We start from the raw sequence: 20,384 nt of genomic DNA on the forward strand, positions 1-20,384 counted from the left end.
CCTTCCAACATTGCTGTCACTTCCCCTACTTGGGTGCTACCAGGGGCTCTTCCCTCCTGTAGGCTTCTTCCTTTGCGTCTTTGTTCAGGATAACTCCCAGCATACTGTCTTTTCGGACCCCTCTCTTGATCCGTAGGTGTATAGTATCCACTCTAGTTGTTCTGGTGTTTCGGGTGTTTCTTGTAGTCGTTTCTTAGTGGGTTATGTAGGCCCAATTTCAAGCTCTGGGTCTAACAAGATGTCTTCCCATCTTCCCCACCGTGCGTTAGTTGCTTTGGTACTCTCAACGGTCCCTTTTCTTAAGTACTTGTGCACCTGGCTTTGAGTGATGACTTTAACTGGTTGTCCTTGTGCTAGGTCTTTCAGGACACTCCAGTAACGGGCTAGCACCGCTAGCTCTTTCTCCTCCTGTGGGTACTTCTTTTCCACAGAGGTTAAGGTGTAACTCTACAGGGTAACCAGACCCCCATTTTCGTTGCTCACCTTGATCATGGCGTCATTCTCACAGCTGATCTCTGCCACCAATCTGTCCGACACTCCTTGGTTCCAGCCTCACAGCTGCTTGAATTGCATTCCTCAACTCTTCCAGGTTCCATGGTTTCTTTTCCCCTTTCTCTTTATCTTCATTTTCCTTCAGGCAGTTATATAATGGTCTGGCATATTTTTGGTAGTTGGGCACATGGTCTCTGACATAGTTACATAATCCTAATATTTTCTGCAGTTCATTTTCTGATTGAGGGGGTTGAATATTCATCAATTTTTCTCCGTATCCCTCTGAGAGTCCCAGATCTGACGTGACCTGGAACCCCAGATAATTCACTTGGAACTGTCCGAATTGGCATTTCTTGAGGTTTAGTTTCAGACCTGCCTTTGTGAGGTTTTCGACCACAGTTTGCAGTTTTGCTAGGTGCTCTTCTTAAGTGTCATCAGCAATGAAAACATCATCTATGTAGACTGTTGCCCCCACGTCCCCCAGTACCTCCATTACGGCCGACTGGAAAACATTTGGAGAGTTCTTGTATCCCTGGGGCAACCTCTGCCAGACGTAGCTCTTGCCTTTATGGGTAAATGCGGTCTTACCCTGAGATTGTCTTGCCAGGCGGAGGGAGAAAAATCCATTAGCCAGGTCGTTGCAGGACTTGAACTTCTTGACACGGAGCGTTTTCAGCGTGCCTTGCGGGTTGATTAGGCTGGCTCGGTTCACTATTGTTCTTCGATTTAGGGCCTTAAAGTGGATCACAGGTCTCCAACCCCCTCCTGCCGATTCAGGTTTCTTCACTGCTTGGATGGGGCTGTTCGTGATGGGACTGAGTTCCTCTCTGATGATTCCCAGGGCGCTCAGCTCCTTCACTATTTTGTCCATTTCCTCGACCGCTCCCGGGTTCAACGGGCTCCCGATGATCTGAAACACCTTGAGACCAGTCTGCATCCTAACGCAGATGGCCTCCAGTGGCAGTGGGGCCAGACTCTGTGACATCTTCCAGATGTCCGACTTCTGGGTCTTTTTCCTTTGTCTGTCCGTATTGTCCCCTGCGACGTCGGAACTACTCTCCTTCTGATGTCGTGGTGGGGATGATAATTCCCTCCCTGTTCTGTGATGCGTCGGGCGAAACTCGGACCGCTGGGCTCGACGCGACGACCAGTCCGACCAGTCCATCGCAGCCGTCTCCATCCCCTCCTCCTCAACCTTCTGCTGGGATGTTTCTTCCGCTTCTTCCAGACGTGCTGATCTCAGACTTCCTCGGGCTGGTGACGGAGCCGGCTGAGATGATCCTTCTTCCTCGTCGACGGTCAGGTCGATGAAATCTATGTCCGACATCCCCAGCTCTCCGACTGGGGCTCCTGTCCCGTCCAGGAAACGGGATGGAGCCTCAGTCACATCAGGTTCCTCCTCCTTCGCCGCTGGGGCTGATGCTTGTTCTCGCTGTTTCTTCTCCTTCTTGTAGACGTACAGCCGTTCCAATTCCTCACCGCATGCGGTGTAGCGAACTCCTCTGGCATCTGGGTTCACCAGTATCCCATAAATCCCAGCAGCCCGTGTCGCTGTCTTGACTATACCGTCGTACTTATCAGATGGGCTGTAAATCGTTCTTATGTCGCTGGCCTTTTCCTCAAGCAAGTCAGCCAACCATTTCAGCCAGACTTTAACCTCCTCTTCCTTGCTGATTTTGACAGGACACGAAACTACACTCAACCGAGTGCCATAGTCCAGTTTGGGACAGCCGTAGATACCTCCGGTTTTTATTGAAATTTCCATCCAGGTTAGTATATCCTCCTGCTTGCATGGGTAGTGATGCTTGAAGAACATGAGTCGGTTTACTTCGGTCCATGTATCAAATCCATCACCCAACAGCAGCAACTTCATTGGAGTTCTCGGTAGTTGGGATTTGGAGAGCTTAGATTGCTCCCCTCCTATACTTTGTTCACCATCTTCGTGGCCAGAGCCACTTCCTTGTAGATTTTCTTGAATCGGAACTCTCGCGTATCCATCTTCTTTATCATCCATTTTTATTCTTTGTCTTCGAGTTGCTTATCCCCCAAAGCCTCTCTTAGTACTATCGAGCAGGGATGGGTCTAAGCTGGGTTGGCTACTGGCTTCACTGTCTGGACCTGGTCATTTATCCTCAGTAGAAGCTTTCCCTCACCTGTATGCCATACAATTACTGCAAGGGTTGTGACTGACGGCCCATGCCAGTCACCGCTAGCTCTTCTCTCTAAGAGCTAGCCACTAAGCGAGCTATTCAGAATCACACATCTGTTTTCACTGACTTAGTACCTGGGGCTCTCCTACTCCGTTGGACTTGAGCCCACCCAGGGACGCCATGTTTGTTACTACGCAATAGCCAGCCTCGCCCTCTCCTCTCAACTCCTCGGGGCTGACTACTGACCAGTTCTCTGTCTAACAGGTCCGGAAAATCTCTTAAGACCAGGGTCTTACCCTGAACAAGATCTTTGAGATAATCTGTTTAAACTGGTGGCGAAAGAAATTCGTCCAGCTCTCACTACCTTCGTCCAGAAGTTATGGCCTTCTTAAGTTAGGAAACGGTCAGCCGAGTAGCCCTCACAACTGCATAGTTTCAATAACCACTTCTGTTAACGGCAGTATTCTTTCTAAAATGTAACGAGTACTTGTTAACGGCTGGATAATCTTTAGTGACTAGGATTAAAATCAAGTCCCAAGGCCATCATCTTAAACTCACCAAAGGAAAGTCTGAAGCCACCACATTACTAGAATCACGTATACTGGTTTTACTATAAATAGAAGAACTTTGATTCAAATGACTCAATTAATTTCAAGGTCCACAACCTGATTAGAATTTTATATTATATGCATTTATTAAGCAAGCTTTAGCAGGGTAAATGACAGGCATACAGAATTCACTTGAGATTAACATACAAAGAAAATCAATAAAATTTAGATCAATTTAACTATTTCCTAATAATCTCCCTACACTGTCATCTTTCTATCAAATAAGGCTTTAGGGAGCGGCAAACTCATACTCCTACCCAGATGGAATTGGATCTCGGCAACAGAAGTCCTTGGTTAGAATCCTTCCACTTGTGACCGTGAAAAATTAATCCTTTTTTGGAAATGAAACAAAATGAACTGTCTGTTATATCCAACTGAACAGCTCTTGATCGGAATCTTTATCTTTAAAAAAGTAAATCCTTCCTCGGAATGGAAATAAGGTGAACTGTCTGTTATATCCAACCGAACAGCTCTTGATCGATCCTGTGACTTTTGTTCAATTCCCCAAGTCTGTGCGATGTATTTTGAAATCGCTGGGTCGAGTGCAGGGTAGGTAAATCCAATGAGGAACCGAGGCAGTGGGTCGGTGGATCTTCGTCCTGTTAATCCGGCGTGAGGTGCTCCGTAGTACTCCTTAAGAGGTAATTTACTTGGTTCCAGGATGTGGTCTTCTGCCGGTGCTGCACTTGTCGAGTCTCAGCCGGAGGACGAAGAACCTCGTGTTCCTTCAGTCTCGTGGCTTTATACCTTTCTTTTCTCTCTCTCCAAGACAAAGAACATCTGCGCACGCAACCCATGATGGCCCAACCAGGCCCTCACCTTTAGACCTCATGAACTTGTGACATGAACTTTGTCTTCTTTTCCACGTGGGCGGTTAACTTGTAACATACACCTGGGCTCTTTCCATGTGGGTGGTCGACTTGCACAAGCGAGAAGCTCACCACATGGCGTCATCCTCCATCTCACCTCTGCAATCCGAGAGCTGCTAACTTCACACCTCCGCCCTAACCTTTCTTTGATCTTATCAGGCAGCTGCATCCTCCAACACCATAAAAGTCACATTTAACTTATTTTACTTTCCTAATTTATCATCTACCAATTCATTATAATATCCATAATTCATCAGTTGTAACTTAACGTGAGCTTACTACAAGTTTTCTGAAAAGAAACTAGGAATAATCCATAATTCTAATTACTTGACATCAAAGTTACAGTTTTAATACATGAGTAAATGTTTACTATAAGCAAACCAACATCAACAAAAGCGTTGCTCTTTAATTCTTATTCAATTACTCACAATATTTAGATAGTCTTTCTTATCTGCAGGCTGGAAACAGAATATTTATTTTATTAACCTTTAAGTTTACTGTTGAGTATAAATTCCTCTTAAATGATTCATTTTAAGGATAACTTTATTTACTAAAATAACTAAAACCTCCACCTCTTCTTGACTTTTCCTCGACTCATGACAGTTTGTAACTATTTTAAAAACTTTCCGAGTCTGCAGCTGCAAGCAGCTCTCAGCTCTCATCGGCAGCTCTGACATTCTAACCACTTCCTGTCGCTGCAACACAGCCCTATTTCTTTTCCTGTGTAAAACTTCAATTCCTTACATTTTACCAACCATAGATTATTTGATTTTGGTTCATCGTTACAAAGAACATACCAAACACAGGGATTACACCTTAAGAATTCATTATTACTCAATACAGTAGTCTGTGGCAGTCTCCTAGGCATCTTATGATCGTTTGTTCTGCTTGGGCCTGGACAGATCTCACACACCCCAGATTTCTTGACAAGGGACACAGAAAATCCTGCTGGAAATCCTGAGATGAAGTTTCCTGATGTAACCGGGGGAACCTGAGGACACAGAATAAAGAAGGACCATGTGAAGTAGGTCCTTCAATAACAAACCAAGCATGAGCAGTCTGTGTTGCAGCAAACCTGAAGAACCCTCTGACTGATGATACTCTGTTTTCCCCATACAGACTCATGAAGAGGATGGTCAGAGTCGTCCATAGCTTTCTTGACTCTTATGAAGAATCCTTCTTTGCTTCATCTCCAGAGGTTCCACAGTCATCTCCAGAACAGAACCAGAACCAGAACCAATCCAGCCTTCTTTATCAGATTGTTGAGCCTTTTGAGGTTCCTGGCTCTGATGCTGCTGCACCAACAGATGATAGCAGAAGAGATGACACTCTCAGCCGCAGACTTCAAGATCTACAGCAAGCGGCTGCAGATCTACAGTCGTTATGACTTTTCTTCGGTACCGGAACCAGGCAGGATGTCTTCCACAACAACGGAACCTCTTCTTGGGTCAGGCAAAGGTTGAAGAGATGCTGCAGAATCCCACAGAGGGACTCTGGGACTGAAACCATCTGGACCTGCAGCCTCGTTCCTGTTCAGTCTCTCCGGCTGCTTCTTCACCTGACTTCTAGATACAGAAACGTTGGAGGTGGAGGCAAAGGGAGCAGCAGCGTCTCCTGATGTGGTTGAAGACAAACTTGTGGAAGCAGAAGAGTCCATGACTGAGGTGGAAGATGGAACATCTGAGGTTCGACAGGAAAGCTGTGGGTCAGAGGAGGATGAGATTCTGTTTGGCTGCAGACAGGAGAGGATGATGATGATGAGCTTGTTCCTGGACTCAACCTGTTGAAGAATGTGTTCAGCTCATTTGCTCTGTGCAGAAACTGATATTGTTCAAAACAAAAGTCATGGTAGCATGTTTTTATGTAATAATGAGTATGTAATGTTTGGAATGAAGAAGATAATCTGATGGAATTACAAAAGATCATTGTGGCTCCCGCTCAGTGCAAAAACATATTTTGTTGGTTTCTGAAGAGTAAAAATTGAACAAATGTGTACACTTAAAGATTAAGTTTATATGTCACAGTCATCACAATGCTAAAGAAAAGTCTCACAACAGTGTGAAAATCATGGTGTTTATTTACAAGACAGGAAGCAGGAGGAAGATATTAACGAATGTAATATTTATTTTGCAGTGTCAGGTTATTTCTATGTATTATGATATAATAAAACATGTATTTTTGGCCTTATTGCATTCTGTTTTATATTTGTGTGAAATTTTAACTTGATTTTGAAAGCATGTAAAGTAATCAATCTGATCATAGAGTGAAATAACATTAAGTTGTAAGCAAATTCAATAAAAGCTTTTTTTGCCGCCACTGCTTTGGTTTTATTCAGATATCAGATTTGGATCATTTGAGATGATAAATATCTGTTTTAGAGCAGCAGGACAATCATTTGATTTCCTTTTTTATGATATTTAAACTCTTTGGCATTTAGCCTGGTACAAACAAGAAAACATTAAACTTTGATCATCTTTTATGTTTTAAAAATGGGCTCAAATACAGAATCTCTTCTCACATTCATTCTGTTCCCACGGAGTCTAAAGGAACAGATTAAACTGATCTAAGCTGGGAGGAACTAACAGGACATGGAGAGCTGCATGAAAAAGAGATAAAGGACAAAAAACACATGAGAAAAGAATAGTGGACAAACAAATGAGTGGCCAGAAATAAAAGATTAAGAATCATATAAAAAAAAAAGAACAAGAGAGCCATTGAACAAAAAATATCAAGAATTAAAATGCCCAAGAAACATTTAGCCTGTCATAAAAATTTATTGATTGAGTCACGTTTGTGAAATCTGACACATTGACTGGAGAAGTATTGATTTCCTCTAGTGACATTATTTTGTAAGGTAATTATACATTTTATAAACTGGTAGAATATTTGGGTTTTTGTTTTTACAAATATAGACAGACAAATAAAAGACAAAGTGACTAAACAATCGCAGATCATTATCGCAGTGACTATATTATCGCAGATAGACTGTATAAAATATAGATCTTATACAGTCTACATTCAAGGACTGTATAAAAATACTGTGATGAAGATTTAAATATCTATTTATAACAACATCCTACATCTATACCACATATCACGTGACTATTAAAGTTTATTCACATCACACAGACCACCGTCATTTAACACCAACAACCAGCTGAGCCAATCAGTGGCCACATATCATCCTGCTTTTCATACAGGCCTTTACATAAAGACCCGGACTAAAAATTCTCTTTTTTGTATCCTGCATACCGATGCTCGTCCATTTTAGAAAGGATAACCTTTCATTAATGGCCTTTCTGTTAACAAGCATTTACCTGCAAGACAAAGAAAATGATTAGCGACCAAATGATCGCAGAAGGCCTACATTCAAAGACTCTGTTTCAGGCGGTCATTGACGTCAATCTGTGACGTGTGATTCGGGGTTTGAATACTTTCCTTTTCCTTTTTAATCTGTGACGTGTGATACGGGGCTTGTGTTTGTTGTATTCTTTCCTTTTCCTTTTTAACTTAAAGTTTATGTGGTAATGTGGCCTCGTTTTTCCTTTTTGGTTCATATTTATATTCCTTATATCTCTGTTTTGGATTGCTTGTTATAATGTGAAGTTATCTAGTTTTGTTAGATTTAGTGGAGTTATTGGGTTGTTGTGTTGCAGGTTTTTGATTGGTTGTTTTGACGTCACGTGCCACATACATCGGGAGACGCCCGACTGCAGTGGCACAGGTGTTCTGCATCTAATTAAGCAGCGTGAAGAGCGGGAAGGATGATAAGTCATCGACACCGAGACAGCGGGACGAGAGGAAGACAGTACGCGGCTGGATGGAGAAGCAGACGGACCTGGACTGGTCGTTGGAGGACGGCGCAGATGGACTGGAGGACTAGAGACTGGAGGACAAGAGACTGGAGGACTAGAGACTGGAGGACAAGAGACTGGAGGACAAGAGACTGGAGGACAAGAGACTGGAGGACTAGAGACTGGAGGACTAGAGACTGGAGGACTAGAGACTGGAGGACTAGGGACTGGAGGACAAGAGACTGGAGGATTGGGAGCAGAGGTGGACTGCGCCTCCCCCTTTGGCCAGCTAAGAGTCTACGTTACAGACTTGTTTATTGACTTTGCATTCAAGGACTGCTTACGCCTCCTTTTAATTATTCATTTTTAAATAAATCCTTGTAAATTTTATTTGTCTGTTTAAAACTCTGTCCACAATCCTTGTAGTTGTTTATTATGTACGCCACTCGGATGCCACATTTAATTATTCCCAAAGCGAAGCACTTCAGTTAAAATAAGTGATTAACATCTTATATAACGTTATTATACACTATATAAGTTGTTAATAATACTTATATAATGCATAAGTTAATTATACTTTATATTTGTATAATATACTTCCAGTTATAGGACCTGTTACTGAGATTTCCTGTAAGGTAATTATACATTTTATAAACTGGTAGAATATTTGTGTTTTTGTTTTTACAAATATAGACAATGTGACTAAATTATTGCAGATAATTATCGCACTGACTATATTACCGCAAATATACATTCAAAGACTGTATAAAAAAATACTACAATGAAGATTTAGATATCTATTTCTATATAGCAACATCATATATCTATATCACATGTCACGTGACTATTAAAGTTTATTCACATCACACAGACCGCCGTCATTTCACGCCAACAACCAGCTGAGCCAATCAGAGGCCACATATCATCTTGCTTTTCATACAGGCCTTTACATAAAGACCCGGACTAAAAATTCTCTTTTTTGTGTCCTGCATACCGATGCTCGTCCATTTTAGAAAGGATAACCTTTCATTAATGGCCTTTCTGTTAACAAGCATTTACCTGCAAGACAAAGAAAATGATTAGCGACCAAATGATCGCAGAAGGCCTACATTCAAAGACTCTGTTTCAGGCGGTCATTGACGTCAATCTGTGACGTGTGATTCGAGGTTTGAATACTTTCCTTTTCCTTTTTAACTTAAAGCGTAATTATTTTTCAAAGCTAAGAATCTCGGTTAAAATAAGTTATTAACAGCTTATATAATGTTATTAAACACTATATAAGTTGTTAATAACACATATAATGTATAAGTTAATTATACATTATATCAGTATAAATATATATACTTCCATTTATAGGCCATGTCTCTAAAATTTCCTGTAATTATATTTTGTAAGGTAATCATACATTTTATAAACTGGTAAAATTGTTGGTGTGTTTTTTTTTAACATATGTTGACACGAAAAGACAAAGTAAAAAAATTCCGTATAACTGTACAATCCCATGTTTTAAAAAATGCCCCAAGTATACCACTAAAACATTTCAAAAGTAAACAAAATCTGCATTATTTGTGTTCCAATTTCTCTCACGCACCAGTGCGTGCGTTCGTCAATGAAAGTCATGGAAACGACGTTAGCGTTCTCAACCCTATAAATGACGCTGACCTTCTGAATTCGTTCCCCTTTGCGACGGGACTTTTGAGAGAGACGCCTGAAGGAGCCTTTAAAGCCTCGGAAGGTTTGAGCTTGTCGAGAAGTCTGCTGTGCAAAACTTATTGAAGAAGCACTTGCTGAAATACGCACTTGCTGAAGAAACCCGTGGTTACCAAAGCTGCGAAAGACGGTTCCTGGCCAGGAGAAGGACCAGCAGGGTGAACAGCTGGAAGGTTAACATCATTCTTCTACTATTTTTAATAAACGAAAGCAAGTTATTACAAAGATATTAGTGACTTGTTTAGTTTATTTTGTGTTTGTGTGTGTGTTTTGAAGAAATACAGACTGCAGTATAAAAAAAGACGAGTAGCATTCTTTGCTAGCATAGATCGTTCTTTACTAATGAGCCTTTTTCTGAACTGAATTTCGCTGGAAATGTCAGGAATGTTAAACTGTGGGTAGTGATTTAGAAAATATATGTATTTTACTGAATTATAGTTAAATTAGTTAAATTAACGTCAAATTCCTGAAAAATTAGCTTGTTTTTTGACCGTTATTTTTTGAAAAATGCCGTGATAAACACTCCGTTTCCGTGGATACGCTACATTAAATGCCTTAAATATTTAATATTATTTTTAAAAACATTTTCAAAAATTGTATTTGTCCTTATAACAGCCTATATTTTAATTGTTCCGTTTCATTATTTTTTTCAAGATGGGGACATGTTGATGTGTTTTTCTTTACGTTTTTCGTTACCATAGCCAGGAAACATGGTTGAATTGATTGTAAAAAAACAAAAATGGTGATATTTAATCTAAGAGTATCAGGTCTGATGACTTTGGTGTCCAATTCTTTGAAATTTTGATGATTTCTTTGAAATAAATAGCTTTTATAGGTCTCTTTTGCATTTGTGGGGTGAAACTAATTTGTGAGTTAATTTAAATTGTTTTGTGACTTATGTGTTCGCTTATTGACATTTATGGATAAATACTTCGGATATTATAGCATTAGTGTTTAAGAAAAATTGTTATGCTGGTTTGAAAAAACAGTCAAATTTCTGTCCAATTCTCAGCCTTTACAATTTTTATTTTATTTTTTTTTTTGTTGAAAAATGCCTTGAAAAATATACTTGGTTTCCATGGTAATGACATCAGACTAGGTTTGTTAGGACACTAACATCAATCAAATCAAAGCTAATTTTCACAAACAAAATAATGATTTATTTGTGAAAATCAGCTTTGATGACTTTGGAGTCTAATTCTTGGTAAACTTGATGGTTCTTTGTCCAATTTTTCTCTTTTTGATAAATGCCTAGACAAACATATTTAGTTTCCATGGATACATTGGTGACATTATTTAAAATGACTTCAATAAAAAATGAAGAAACACTTTGCAGACATGTGCCTCCTCCTATTTAATGACAGACTTTAATATGTGTGTTTAGTTTTCCTACATGGGTGAATTAATTAAAAAAATTAAAAAAACATTATTTGAGTTGGTTAAAATCAGCTTTGATTAATTCCTACTCTTTATTTAGGACGGTTTAATTTGCATTTTAGGGCTGCAACATATTTGTGAGTTAATTGAATTAGTATTGTGATTCATATTGTAGTTATTTGACATTTTGGAAAATGTCAGTAATGCTGTTTGTAGTTGTTTTGGTTTGAAAGAAGTTTTGGAACCAGCATTTTGAACAATGTGGTATATGTAGTCTCCATGGATACATTGATTAAATCACAACACACAACTTTATTCTTATAAAAAGTCATTAAAGAACAATCAATGTGTGCCTGTCGATTTCACAAAGTAACTAAATTATTTAGGTTATTGTAATTACTCAAGACCAGAAAATCAGTCTTTTGTTCCATTGCATTTTAGTGACGTATTATTTTCAGAAGTTATTGAATGTTAAAATTCATTAGAAAAACAATCATTCATTTGTTAGTTAAAATCTTGGGGGGATTTCAGGGTTTGACATTGTTTATGTGTTTTAAAAGTTATTTGTGGTATTAGAAGATCTGTTTTGTTTTATTCAGATCTTTGGAATAAGTAATCAGTGTCTGGTCCAGGTTTCAAAAAATGCCTCAATAACACATTTGGTCTCCTTGGATACGATCAAATAAATCCTGAATACTTGAATATTAAAAAAGTTTTTAGATATATATTTCTCCAGTATTATTTCTAAGTAGTTTAGTTTATATTTAAACTTATTATTGTTTAGTTTTATTTTCTAAGAAAGAGGAGTTTTGAATAATTAGTTTTTTACAAATGCTGTGTTGGTCCTTTGCATGTTTGGAGCTGTAATAAATTTTCATACTGATCACATTTTCAGAAATAGTCAACAATATTAATAGTGGTGTGGTGATTGGAAAACTTTTTATCTTATCAGATTACTGTATTATTTTAATAAATTTGTTTTGGGCTTATCTCCAGGCAAAATATAATGGCCATTTCAACACTGGATATGGGTTTCTAAACCAAATAAACAGTTTCATTTTTTGTAGGAGCCCCTGGAAACGGAGGAAAGGCCACTAATGTCGGCCTGATTATGTAGATCCCTACTTTAAAAGATGTACATGTATAAAGTTTTAATTTTCTAGATGTACATTTCTGCTGTAGGCTAAATGTGGGAGTATGAAGGTATTACTGATGGGGTGTCAGAGTAGCTGTGGCTGTGATTGTGAGAAATTGTGGAGCTCAAAAACTTTAGTTTGATTAGCTACAATTAAGATTTTGGTCATTTATAAATGCTATTGGAAAATTTTTTTTAAAATAACTTTGATGCTTTTAAAGTTGTGTAAGCAGTGATTTAAGTATAATAGTAATGAATGGATCACGTATCGTATCCTGGCTATTATTAAGAATGATAAAATGTATCTGTAGCATCACAGATTTGTGAGGATGGGTTGTTATAGAAACTGAGTAACTTGTTGCAGGGTTTTATTTGATTCACACTAATGGCACAATCTAAGACTACAAGTGTTTCATTAGCCTTTAAAAAGTCATAAACACAGTGTATAGCTCTTTAATTTATGTTTCCAAATGTTTAAGAGTTTATGGCTAGGAATGAATTACCAAATTACCACATTCACAAACCTGGGTTATTGTATTGTTGGTATTTCAGTGTTCCCTCTAAACATTGCTTTGGACTTTTGTGATTTTTACAAGATACATTATTATAGCTTTTTGCTTTGTTTTTTTCTTCACAGCCCATACCATGGAGCTTCCAGCGGATGGATCCCCGATGTTGGAGGGACTTCCAGATAATGGTAAGGAAGACGGTAAGTTGTGTTTAAATGGAGCAAACATGGTTTCTGAAGACCATGGAGAGGAGTTGAGGTATAGTTCACCTCCACAGTCTGAGGACTCTTCTACCAGCTCCAGTGGTAGCTCTTCTTCTAGCTCCACTGGTAGCTCTTCTTCTAGCTCCAGTGGTAGCTCTTCTTCTAGCTCCACTGGTAGCTCTTCTTCTAGCTCCACTGGTAGCTCTTCTACCAGCTCCAGTGAAGATGAGGTAGGTAATGGAGACCAGGACTTTAGATCCCGATTTCGGGTTGTCCAGGTCCTTCAACCAAACATTAAATTCCTGTGGGGCATCGGCGTGCTTGAACAGGCATTGGGAATCTGAAATCGACAGTTGATCAGCTGGGCTCCGTGACAGTAGCCCAGTGGTTCTTGCCAATGTTGCGTTGCAGCTGCCTGAGATTCTTCCCCATAATTTCAAATATATACAAGACATTGGGGTGGCTCAGAAGCCCCAAGAAGACATGGCTCCTTCTACTTGTCTTGAATTCCCCTCTGGACTTGACAAACAGGAAGAGCCCATTTTGCGTCCAGAGAAGTCCAGTCCTATTGGTACCTTGCAACATCCTCAGGTAGGTTTGAAAGAGGACACGGCTCATGTGACATCTGTGACTGGTATAAACGGGAAGAGGAGAAAGAACAGTGATGATGAAGAGCAGCCCCCAGCCAAGAGGTCTAGACAGACTGTTACTGAATTGGAGCTTGCCATCAAGTCTATTGTCCAGTCCTTCCCCTCCCAAGAGATGGAATATGAAGATCCCGTTGTGTTACCACCTGTCCTCTGTCTCTCACCTTTGATGTCGTGTGAGGATCCTGGACTGTCATCCCCTATCCTCAGTCCCTCCTGTAAAAGTCCTGTTTTCTCATCCCCCGTCCTCAGTCCCTCAACATTGACTCACTGTGAAGATCCCATTTTGTCACCCAGTGTTTTCGGTCTCTTACCATGGATGCCATGTGAGGATCCCATTCTGTCTCCCCTTGTCAGTCCATCATCAACACACTTTCCAGATTCAAATTGTTTGTCCCCTGACTTCCGTTTCGGGATGGATACTGAAGAGGAAGCAGAAGAGGAAGCAATACCTTCAACCTCTAGTGGAATTACAGCAAGAGAGAGTTCCAGACATGTGTGGTTTAGACCTCACTATGACTTGTCAGGTGACTCTGATTAGATTGGGATCCGTAAAAACTGAAGACCTGTTTGGGAAGTCACTTTAGGACGTCATCATTCCTCTCATGTTTTTTTATTAAAGTCAATGGGTTTCTAGTTAGCCTGAGGAAGCCTTAGGTAGCGTCTTGCACTGGGGCTTTTCTTCTTCTTTGTGTTTTCCTCTCAGCTCCCCCATGTTTCAGGGTGTAATAGTGGTGCTTCCCAACACGCTGCTCTCCAATATAGTAAATTATTCTCTCCTGTTCCTCTACTAATCCAGTCTCCCAGTTTTTAATCTTTCAGGTTTTAGCTGCTCATCGCTGGATCCTTTCATCGTTGTCCATGTGGTTCCTGCCTTCTGGATCCCTTGTTTTTCACACTGCTTGTAAGTTTTTGCTTTCCACCTTCACATGATACTGGTGGCAGATCAATAATGTCTCTGATCATTGCAGGTTGGATCTCCTCATCCTGTAAACCTCCACCTTCAACACCACCAGTCAGATGGAGGAAGATAAGAGAACCCTGTTGACAAAAAAAGTAAGAAAACATATTTTTACCAAAGTAACAATTTTAAATATGGATGAAATTTAGATCAAACTTTTTCTTTTTTCTGTATATTCTCTGTTTTTTAACGCTGTTATTCAGACAGAGATTAAGGAATGTGTGTCTGATCATGTGTTGATTCTCCAGCATCACCAGCAGCACTGGACCAATCAGGAGAGAGAAGACACAGAGGACTGAAGGGACACAGAAAATCCTGCTGGAAATCCTGAGATGAAGTTTCCTGATGTAACCGGGGGAACCTGAGGACACAGAATAAAGAAGGACCATGTGAAGTAGGTCCTTCAATAACAAACCAAGCATGAGCAGTCTGTGTTGCAGCAAACCTGAAGAACCCTCTGACTGATGATACTCTGTTTTCCCCATACAGACTCATGAAGAGGATGGTCAGAGTCGTCCATAGCTTTCTTGACTCTTATGAAGAATCCTTCTTTGCTTCATCTCCAGAGGTTCCACAGTCATCTCCAGAACAGAACCAGAACCAGAACCAATCCAGCCTTCTTTATCAGATTGTTGAGCCTTTTGAGGTTCCTGGCTCTGATGCTGCTGCACCAACAGATGATAGCAGAAGAGATGACACTCTCAGCAGCAGACTTCAAGATCTGCAGCAAGTGGCTGCAGATCTACAGTCATTATGACTTTTCTTCGGTACCGGAACCAGGCAGGATGTCTTCCACAACAACGGAACCTCCTCTTGGGTCAGGCAAAGGTTGAAGAGATGCTGCAGAATCCCACAGAGGGACTCTGGGACTGAAACCATCTGGACCTGCAGCCTCGTTCCTGTTCAGTCTCTCCGGCTGCTTCTTCACCTGACTTCTAGATACAGAAACGTTGGAGGTGGAGGCAAAGGGAGCAGCAGCGTCTCCTGATGTGGTTGAAGACAAACTTGTGGAAGCAGAAGAGTCCATGACTGAGGTGGAAGATGGAACATCTGAGGTTCGACAGGAAAGCTGTGGGTCAGAGGAGGATGAGATTCTGTTTGGCTGCGGACAGGAGAGGATGATGATGATGAGCTTGTTCCTGGACTCAACCTGTTGAAGAATGTGTGCAACTCATTTGCTCTGTGCAGAAACTGATATTGTTCAAAACAAAAGTCATGGTAGCATGTTTTTATGTAATAATGAGTATGTAATGTTTGGAATGAAGAAGATATGCTGCATAATCTGATGGAATTACAAAAGATCATTGTGGCTCCCGCTCAGTGCAAAAACATATTTTGTTGGTTTCTGAAGAGTAAAAATTGAACAAATGTGTACACTTAAAGATTAAGTTTATATTTCACAGTCATCACAATGCTAAAGAAAAGTCTCACAACAGTGTGAAAATCATGGTGTTTATTTACAAGACAGGAAGCAGGAGGAAGATATTAACGAATGTAATATTTATTTTGCAGTGTCAGGTTATTTCTATGTATTATGATATAATAAAACATGTATTTTTGGCCTTATTGCATTCTGTTTTATATTTGTGTGAAATTTTAACTTGATTTTGAAAGCATGTAAAGTAATCAATCTGATCATAGAGTGAAATAACATTAAGTTGTAAGCAAATTCAATAAAAGCTTTTTTTGCCGCCACTGCTTTGGTTTTATTCAGATATCAGATTTGGATCATTTGAGATGATAAATATCTGTTTTAGAGCAGCAGGACAATCATTTGATTTCCTTTTTTATGATATTTAAACTCTTTGGCATTTAGCCTGGTACAAACAAGAAAACATTAAAGTTTGATCATCTTTTATGTTTTAAAAATGGGCTCAAATACAGAATCTCTTCTCACATTCATTCTGTTCCCACGGAGTCTAAAGGAACAGATTAAACTGATCTAAGCTGGGAGGAACTAACAGGACATGGAGAGCTGCATGAAAAAGAGATAAAGGACAAAAAACACATGAGAAAAGAATAGTGGACAAAAAAATGAGTGGCCAGAAATAAAAGATTAAGAATCATATAAAAAATTAAAAAAAAAGAACAAGAGAGCCATTGAACAAAAAATATCAAGAATTAAAATGCCCAAGAAACATTTAGCCTGTCATAAAAATTTATTGATTGAGTCACGTTTGTGAAATCTGACACATTGACTGGAGAAGTATTGATTTCCTCTAGTGACATTATTTTGTAAGGTAATTCTACATTTTATAAACTGGCAGAATATTTGGGTTTTTGTTTTTACAAATATAGACAGACAAATAAAAGACAAAGTGACTAAACAATCGCAGATCATTATCGCAGTGACTATATTATCGTAGATAGACTGTATAAAATATAGATCTTATACAGGCTAAATTCAAAGACTGTATAAAAATACTGTGATGAAGATTTAAATATCTATTTATTACAACATCCTACATCTATACCACATATCACGTGACTATTAAAGTTTATTCACATCACACAGACCGCCGTCATTTCACGCCAACAACTAGCTGAGCCAATCAGAGGCCACATATCATCCTGCTTTTCATACAGGCCTTTACATAAAGACCCGGGCTAAAAATTCTCTTTTTTGTATCCTGCTTACCGATGCTCGTCCATTTTAGAAAGGATAACCTTTCTTTAATGGCCTTTCTGTTAACAAGCATTTACCTGCAAGACAAAGAAAATGATTAGCGACCAAATGATCGCAGAAGGCCTACATTCAAAGACTCTGTTTCAGGCGGTCATTGACGTCAATCTGTGACGTGTGATTCGAGGTTTGAATACTTTACTTTTCCTTTTTAATCTGTGACGTGTGATACGGGGCTTGTGTTTGTTGTATTCTTTCCTTTTCCTTTTTAACTTAAAGTTTATGTGGTAATGTGGCCTCGTTTTTCCTTTTTGGTTCATATTTATGTTCCTTATATCTCTGTTTTGGATTGCTTGTTATAATGTGAAGTTATCTAGTTTTGTTAGATTTAGTGGAGTTATATTATTGGGTTGTTGTGTTGCATGTTTCTGATTGGTTGTTTTGAGATCACGTGCCACATACATCGGGAGACGCCCGACTGCAGTGGCACAGGTGTTCTGCATCTAATTAAGCAGCGTGAAGAGCGGGAAGGATGATAAGTCATCGACACCGAGACAGCGGGACGAGAGGAAGACAGTACGCGGCTGGATGGAGAAGCAGACGGACCTGGACTGGTCGTTGGAGGACGGCGCAGATGGACTGGAGGACTAGAGACTGGAGGACAAGAGACGGGAGGACAAGAGACTGGAAGACTAGAGACTGGAGGACAAGAGACTGGAGGACTAGAGACTGGAGGACTAGAGACTGGAGGACTAGAAACTGGAGGACTAGAAACTGGAGGACTAGAGACTGGAGGACAAGAGATAGGAGGACAAGAGACTGGAAGACTAGAGACTGGAGGACTAGAAACTGGAGGACTAGAGACTGGAGGACTAGAGACTGGAGGACTAGAGACTGGAGGACTAGAAACTGGAGGACCAGAGACTGGAGGACAAGAGATAGGAGGACAAGAGACTGGAGGACTAGAGACTGGAGGACTAGAGACTGGAGGACTAGAAACTGGAGGACTAGAGACTGGAGGACAAGAGATAGGAGGACAAGAGACTGGAAGACTAGAGACTGGAGGACTAGACACTGGAGGACAAGAGACGGGAGGACAAGAGACTGGAAGACTAGAGACTGGAGGACAAGAGACTGGAGGACTAGAGACTGGAGGACTAGAGACTGGAGGACTAGAGACTGGAGGACAAGAGACTGGAGGACTAGAGACTGGAGGACAAGAGACTGGAAGACTAGAGACTGGAAGACTAGAGACTGGAGGACTAGAGACTGGAAGACTAGAGACTGGAGGACTAGAGACTGGAGGACTAGAGACTGGAGGACTAGAGACTGGAGGACTAGACACTGGAGGACTAGAAACTGGAGGACTAGAGACTGGAGGACTAGAGACTGGAGGACTAGAAACTGGAGGACTAGAGACTGGAGGACAAGAGACTGGAGGACAAGAGATAGGAGGACAAGAGACTGGAGGACTAGAGACTGGAGGACTAGAAACTGGAGGACTAGAAACTGGAGGACTAGAGACTGGAAGACTAGAGACTGGAGGACTAGAAACTGGAGGACTAGAGACTGGAGGACTAGAGACTGGAGGACTAGAGACTGGAGGACTAGAGACGGGAGGACAAGAGACTGGAGGACTAGAGACTGGAGGATTGGGAGCAGAGGTGGACTGCGCCTCCCCCTTTGGCCAGCTAAGAGTCTACGTTACAGACTTGTTTATTGACTTTGCATTCAAGGACTGCTTACGCCTCCTTTTAATTATTCATTTTTAAATAAATCCTTGTAAATTTTATTTGTCTGTTTAAAACTCTGTCCACAATCCTTGTAGTTGTTTATTATGTACGCCACTCGGATGCCACATTTAATTATTTCCAAAGCGAAGCACTTCAGTTAAAATAAGTGATTAACATCTTATATAACGTTATTATACACTATGTAAGTTGTTAATAATACTTATATAATGCATAAGTTAATTATACTTTATATTTGTATAATATACTTCCAGTTATAGGACCTGTTACTGAGATTTCCTGTAAGGTAATTATACATTTTATAAACTGGTAGAATATTTGTGTTTTTGTTTTTACAAATATAGACAATGTGACTAAATTATTGCAGATAATTATTGCACTGACTATATTACCGCAAATATACATTCAAAGACTGTATAAAAAATACTACGATGAAGATTTAGATATCTATTTCTATATAGCAACATCATATATCTATATCACATGTCACGTGACTATTAAAGTTTAGTCACATGACACAGACCGCCGTCATTTAACACCAACAACCACCTGAGCCAATCAGAGGCCACATATCATCTTGCTTTTCATACAGGCCTTTACATAAAGACCCGGACTAAAAATTCTCTTTTTTGTATCCTGCATACCGATGCTCGTCCATTTTAGAAAGGATAACCTTTCATTAATGGCCTTTCTGTTAACAAGCATTTACCTGCAAGACAAAGAAAATGATTAGCGACCAAATGATCGCAGAAGGCCTACATTCAAAGACTCTGTTTCAGGCGGTCATTGACGTCAATCTGTGACGTGTGATTCGGGGTTTGAATACTTTCCTTTTCCTTTTTAATCTGTGACGTGTGATACGGGGCTTGTGTTTGTTGTATTCTTTCCTTTTCCTTTTTAACTTAAAGTTTATGTGGTAATGTGGCCTCGTCTTTCCTTTTTGGTTCATATTTATGTTCCTTATATCTCTGTTTTGGATTGCTTGTTATAATGTGAAGTTATCTAGTTTTGTTAGATTTAGTGGAGTTATATTATTGGGTTGTTGTGTTGCAGGTTTCTGATTGGTTGTTTTGAGGTCACGTTCCACATACATCGGGAGACGCCCGACTGCAGTGGCACAGCTGTTCTGCATCTTAGAAAAACAACAGAGTAATGCTCCAATCTTCGGAGCGAGGACATAAAAAAAATGAATCGGAGCAATCTGGAAGACCAAAGAGGTTATGGATTAAACGTATTCGGAGAAAAGTGCAGTCGGGATAATTAATGAGATTAACTGACGCAAAAGGGTAAACATCTTGTCATAATGGCAATAACAGTTGACTGGGGAATATTTAATGATGACAAATACTCACCAAAAGGTTTGGATTTGGATTTTTACCCCCTTATGAATTGGTAATTATGCTCTACTATGTGTTGCATTCATGAAAGCCTTATTAAATGCATGGAAATATATGGTTTTAAGGTTTAGACAGTTTTTACGACCAACCCATGGCTGAAAGTCTGAACGTCACATTTTAAGAATGTAGATTCTTACATTTTAAAAATTTCTTTGTTT

General features: G+C 39.9%; 2 long non-coding RNA genes across 2 annotated transcripts; both read left to right on the forward strand.

Annotated features, from left to right (window-relative positions):
- Window positions 1-5,053: 5,053 nt before the first annotated feature.
- Window positions 5,054-6,435, forward strand: LOC122839830. Its single transcript, XR_006372121.1, has 2 exons — window positions 5,054-5,143; window positions 5,239-6,435. It is a non-coding gene; the product is annotated as an uncharacterized LOC122839830 (long non-coding RNA).
- Window positions 6,436-14,666: 8,231 nt separating this feature from the next.
- On the forward strand, window positions 14,667-16,150 carry LOC122839832. The gene is made up of 2 exons (XR_006372124.1): window positions 14,667-14,849; window positions 14,945-16,150. It is a non-coding gene; the product is annotated as an uncharacterized LOC122839832 (long non-coding RNA).
- Window positions 16,151-20,384: the final 4,234 nt, after the last annotated feature.

This window comes from Gambusia affinis, linkage group LG11 (assembly GCF_019740435.1).
Source record: "Gambusia affinis linkage group LG11, SWU_Gaff_1.0, whole genome shotgun sequence".
NCBI classification, from domain to species: Eukaryota; Metazoa; Chordata; class Actinopteri; order Cyprinodontiformes; family Poeciliidae; genus Gambusia; species Gambusia affinis.